A 6,487-nucleotide genomic window follows, 5' to 3' on the forward strand; every position below is an offset into this window, starting at 1 on the left:
CAATCCTGCTCGTAGACCATCTACCAGCCTTTGGAAGGTGGCGGGTGCATTTCACAGCCCGAAAGGAAGCACATTAAATTCATACACCCCCGCATGGGTGACGAATGCTGACCTTTCCTTGGCAGGTTCTTCTAGCGGAACTTGCCAGTATGCCTTGGTTAAGTCTATTGTAGAGATGAACTGGGCACGTCCCAACTTCTCCAATAGCTCATCGGTGCGTGGCATTGGATAGTTGTCCGGACGAGTCACCGCATTTAGCTTACGGTAGTCCACGCAAAAGCATATTTCCCCATCTGGTTTGGGTACCAGAACCACTGGAGATGCCCATGCGCTGGTAGATGATCGGATTATACCCATCTGTAGCATGTTCTGGATTTCCCATTCTATAGCAGCTTGGGCATGAGGAGACACTCGGTAGAGGCGGGTTCTAATTGGGTGAGCATTACTTGCGTCAATGGAGTGGTATGCCCATTCAGTCCCTCCTGGGGTGGCTGAGAACAATGGGGCGAAGCTAGTGCACAGCTCCCTGATTTGTTGCTGCTGCAGACGTTCCAGGGTGGTGGAGAGGTTCACCTCTTCCACGCCACCGTCACTTTTTCCTTCGTAGTAGACACCTTCAGGCCACTCAGCGTCATCACCTCCCTGGGCTGTAAACTGACAAACCTGTAAGTCTCTGGAATAGAAAGGCTTGAGATAATTAACATGGTAAACTCTGGGCTTTAGGGAGGAATTGGAAATGCTATGAGGTAGTTAACATCTCCCAGGCACTCTTGGACCATGAATGGCCCTTCCCATGATGCTTCCATCTTATGGGCCTGTTGCGCCTTCAAGACCATAACCTGGTCTCCTACCTTGAAGGAACGCTCCCTGGTATATTTATCATACCAGGCCTTTTGCTCTTTTTGAGCATCCTTTAGGTTTTCTTTAGGAAGGGCTAAAGAGTGTCAGAGGGTGTTTTGTAGGTTGCTTACAAAGTCCAGAATACTAGTCTCTGGAGAAGGTGTAAACCCCTCCCATTGCTGCTTCATCAACTGTAATGGTCCCTTAACCTCGTGGCCATACACAAGTTCAAACGGTGAAAACCCTAAACTGGGATGTGGTACAGCCCTGTAGGCAAACAGCAACTGCTGCAACACTAGGTCCCAATTATTGGAGTGTTCGTTGATGAATTTACGTATCATGGCCCCCAAAGCTCCATTAAACCTTTCCACCAGGCCATTGGTTTGATGGTGGTACGGGGTGGCAACCAAGTGGTTTACCCCATGAGTTTCCCACAGTTCTTTCATGGTCCCTGCCAGGAAATTAGATCTTGAATCTGTAAGGATTCGGAGGCCAACCTACCCTGGCAAAAATGTCTGTTAGGGCCTGGCACACAGCTTTAGCCCTAGTATTGCCTAGAGCTACTGCTTCCGGCCATTCGGTAGCAAAGTCCACGAAAGTCAGTATGTACTGCTTTCCTCTGGGGGTCTTTTTTGGGAAAGGACCAAGAATATCCACAGCTACTCGCTGAAATGGGACCTCAATTATGGGGAGTGGCTGGAGAGGGGCCTTGACCTGGTCTTGGGATTTTCCCACTCTTTAGCACACCACACAAGACTGGACATAGTTAGCAACGTCCTTGCCCATCCCCTCCCAGTGGAAGGACCTTCCCAACCAGTCTTTGGTTCTGTTCACCCCAGCATGGCCACTGCGATGATCATGGGCTAAGCTTAAGAGCTTTTCCCTGTACTTAGTTGGAACCACCAACTGTTTTTGCGGCTGCCATTCTTCCCGGTGTCCACCAGAAAGAGTCTCCTTGTATAAAAGTCCTTGTTCTACGACAAACCGGAATCGATTAGAAGAGCTGAGAGGTGGTGGGGTGCTCCGTGCAGCTGCCCAAGCTTTCTGAAGGCTGTCATCTGCTTCCTGCTCAGTCTGGAACTGTTCCCTTGAGGCTGGAGACACCAGTTCTTCCTTAGACTGTGGACTTGGGCTTGGTCCCTCTGGAAGCGATGTAGGTGATGGGGTTGTTTCCTTTGCTGGTGAACTGCTCTCCGCTGGTGCACCAGGTGGTATTTCAGGCTTTGGCTGAGCCTTTTGGGTATGGTTGTCTGCTGCTTTTGCCAGTTCAGGCTCGCTGGCGCCCTCTGGCATTGGAGTTGAAGATGGGTTTGCACTTGCTGGCGTTGGTTCTGGTTGCTTTTCCAGTTCTGGGTTTGGGACTGGAGTTACTGTGGCTGTTTCAGTCACTGGCAGGGGATTCGGGTCCACTACCTCTGTTTGGGTGTTTGGTAACACAGACGGGGCCTTTGTGGATGGCTCAGGAACAGAAATGGGTCTGGAAGCTTGCCTGGTTTGGCTGCGGGTAACCATTCCCACTCTCTTGGCCCACTTCACCTGGTTGGCCAAGTCTTCCACCAGCAGCATGGGGATGGGATAATTGTCATAGACTGCAAAAGTCCACATTTCTGACCAGCCTTTGTACTGGACAGGCAGTTTAGCTCTAGGCAAGTCTACAGTTTGTGACATGAAGGGGTAAATTGTCACTTGGGCCTTTGGGTTGATGAATTTGGGGTCGACGAAGGATTGGTGGATAGCTGACACTTGTGCCCCCATGTCTCTCCACGCAGTAACCTTCTTTCCACCCACTCTCAAAATTTCCCTTTGCTCCAAGGGTATTTGAGAGGCATCTGGGCCTGGGGATCTTTGGTGTGATGGTGGTGTAATGAAATGCACTCGGTTGGGGTTCTTGGGGCAGCTGGCCTTTATATGTCCCCGTTCATCACATTTAAAGCATCGTCCAGCTGACTGGTCACTGGGCCGAGGTGGGTTACTGGAGACTGGTGAGGTGGGAGAATAGGGTGTCTGTGGCTTTCCTTGGGTTGTAGGTGGGGTCTTGGGCTGCCCTCGGTTATAGGGTTTATTGTCGGTGTGCCCCCTGGGGTATTCGCTCCCCTTGACAGTAGCTTTTTTTTTTTCTGCCACTTTCATCCATTTGGCTCCAATCTCCCCCGCCTCGGTTATCGTTTTGGGTTTCCCATCTCGGATGTAGCTTTCTATTTCCTCAGGAACACCATCTAAGAACTGCTCCATTTGTATCAGGAGGTGCAGCTCATCCATATTGTTAACCTTTGTTCCTGATATCCAGGCCTCATAATTCTTGGCAATGTGGTAGGCGTGTCAGGGGAATGACACATCTGGGTTCCATTTTAGGGTACTGAACCGCCAACGGGCATGTTCAGGTGTTATCCCCATTCTATATCTGGCCTTGGTTTGAAAAAAGTTTATAATCGTTCATGTTCTCCTTAGGCATTTCAGTCGCCACCTCTGCTAAGGGTCCACTGAGCAGTGGCCTCAGCTCTATCATGTACTGGTTTTCAGAGATGCTGTATCCATGGCGGGTCCTTTCAAAATTTTCTAAGAAGGCTTCAGTGTCATCACCTGCCTTGTAGGTGGGAAATTTGGGGGGATGTGGAACAACAACTGGTGAAGTGTTGTTAGGATTGGCTGTGTTCTGTTGCTTAGCCTGTTCTAATACCATGGCCTGCTGGTGTGCCTCCCTTTGGAGCTCCATTTTTCTTCTGTGGTCCGCATCTTTGGCGTCTTGTTCTCTTCTGTAAGCTTCCTCTTTGGCTGCTTGTTCTCTTTTGTAGGCTTCCTCTTTGATTTTTTCTTCTCTTTCTCTCAGCTCCACCTCTTTTTCTCTTATTTTTATTTCTTTTCGTTTTCTTTCCATGTCTCGCTTGTGGTCGGCATCTCTGAGGTGTTCCTCTGCATCCAGCCTTGCCAGTTCCTGTTTCAGGTCCTTGGTAGTCATGGTTCCTGCTTTCTTGTGTTGAGGTGCCCTCTGGTGTTTATTCCAGAACTGCTGCTTATTTGTTGCCTGCTTAGGTTTGCCTAGCAACAGTGTCTTTCACGGTAAGTAACAAGAGATAAAAACCCTTTCATTTGCAGATGTGCTTTGCTGGAGTCCCTGTTGACTCACAGTTGAAGTCCCTTTTGTTTAACAAAAGACCCTTGTTAAACTTAATGGCCTTGCCTTAGGCAATCTCTCTGCACAACCAGAAAGGAGAAAAGAAAAAGAAATTCTGGCTGTAGTTTTAAACCCTCTCCCCTGCTTACAAACAGCTAGCGGAGGGAAGGAAGAAAAATACAAATCCTACTGGCTTTTTGGGTCCTATACTTTATCCCACCACTGCCTACCATGTCATAGTATCTTTCCCCAATCTGAACCTTAGAGTCCAAAAGTTGGGGTACCATTATGAATTCCTCTAAGCTTAATTAACTGCTTAGATCTGATAAGCTGTCACCAATCAGGAATTCCAGTGTCTGATACACTCTGGTCCCCCCAAAACCTTCCCTGGGGACCCCCAAGACCCAGACCCCCTGGATCTTAACACAAGGAAAGTAAACCCCTTTCCTCACCATTGCCTTTCCTAGGATTTCCCTCCCTGGGTTACCCTGGAAGATCACTGTGATTCAAACTCCTTGAGTCACAACACAGAGAAATTAGGCTTGTTCCTCCACCTTCTCCTCCCCTCTAGGTGTTCCCTCCCTGGGCTCCTAGAGAGATAAACAGATTCAAGCTCCATGAATCTAAAACAAAGGGATTCCACCCTTCTCCCCTCCCATCCCCTTCCTGTTAAGTACAGACTCAGTTCCCTTGAGCCTCAACAAGGGGAAAAATCAGACAGGTCTTAAAAGCAAAACCTTTAATAAAAAGAAAGAAAAAAAGTAAAAGTTCTCTCTGCAATTTAGATGGTAAAAGTTACAGGATCTGTCAGCTTATGGAAACTGGAGAAAAAGCCTCCTCCAGCAGAAATACAATTTAAAATACTTCCAGCCAAATACACATTTGCAAATACAGAAAACAATCAAAAGACTATAACCGCCTTTCTTACCAAATACTCACTATTCTGAATATATAAGAGACTGTAGCAGGGAGATTGGCAAGAAACCTGGTTGCACGTCTAGTCCTTTCCAGGACCCAGAGAGAACAAAGCAAAACCCAAAAACCACAAACAAAGGCTTCCCTCCACCGAGATTTGAAAGTATCTTTTTTCCTGATTGGTCCCCTGGTCAGGTGTTTGGTTCCCTATTTGTTAACCCTTTACAGGTAAAAGAGACATTAACCCTTAACTATCTGTTTATGACAGATGGAGTTTCTGCAACCTCCCTAGGCAATTTATTCCAGTGTTTAACCACCCTGACAGTTAGGAACTTTTTCTTAATGTCCAACCTAAATCTCCCTTGCTGCAATTTAAGTCCATTGCTCCTTGTTCTATCCTTAGAGGCTAAGGTGAACAAGTTTTCTCCCTCCTCCTGATGATACCTGAAAACTGCTATCATGTCCCCTCTCAGTCTTCTCATTTCCAGACTAAACAAACCCAATTCTTTCAGCCTTCCTTCGTAGGTCATGTTCTCAAGACCTTTAATCATTCTTGTTGTTCTTCTCTGGACCCTTTCCAATTTCTCCACATCTTTCTTGAAATGCGGTGCCCAGAGCTGGACACAATACTCTAGTTGAGGTCTAACCATCACAGAGTTGAGTGGAAGAATGACTTCTCGTGTCTTGCTCACAACACACCTGTTAATGCATCCCAGAATCACGTTTGCTTTTTTTGCAACAGCATCACACTGTTGACTCATATTTAGCTTGTGGTCCACTATAACCCCTAGATCCCTTTCTGCCGTACTCCTTCCTAGACAGTCTCTTCCCATTCTGTATGTGTGAAACTGATTGTTCCTTCCTAAGCGGAGCACTTTGCATTTGTCTTTATTAAACTTCATCCGGTTTACCTCAGGCCATTTCTCCAATTTATCCAGATCATTTTGAATTATGACCCTGTTTTCCAAAGCAGTTGCAGTCCCTCACAGTTTGGTATCATCTGCAAACATTCGACATTGGTGAGGCCTCATCTGGAGTACTGTGTCCAGTTTTGGGCCCCACACTACAAGAAGAATGTGGAAAACTTGGAAAGAGTCCAGTGGAGGCCAACAAAAATGATTAGGGGGTTGGAGCACATGACTTATGAGGAGAGGCTGAGGGAACTGGGATTGTTTAGTCTGCAGAAGAGAAGAATGAGGGGGGATTTGATAGCTGCTCTCACTACCTGAAAAGGGGTTCCAAAGAGGATGGATCTAGACTGTTCTCAGTGGTGGCAGATGACAGACCAAGGAGCAATGGTCTCAAGTTGCAGTTGTGGAGGTTTAGGTTGGATATTAGGAAAAAACGTTTTCACTCGGAGAGTGGTGAAGCACTGGAATGGGTTCCCTAGGGAGGTGGTGGAATCTCCTTCCTTAGAGGTTTTTAAGGTCAGGCTTGACAAACCCCTGTCTGGGATGATTTAATTGGGAATTGGTCCTGCTTTGAGCAGAGGATTGGACTAAATGTCCTCCTGAGGTCTCTTCCAACCCTGATATTCTAGGATTCTATGATTTCCCTGGTAAATGAGGACAGGTCTTTCCAGGTCAGACCTGCAGCTTTCATAGCCCCATTTACACTGAG

The sequence above is a fragment of the Gopherus evgoodei genome, chromosome 4 (assembly GCF_007399415.2).
Source record: "Gopherus evgoodei ecotype Sinaloan lineage chromosome 4, rGopEvg1_v1.p, whole genome shotgun sequence".
Taxonomy (NCBI): domain Eukaryota; kingdom Metazoa; phylum Chordata; order Testudines; family Testudinidae; genus Gopherus; species Gopherus evgoodei.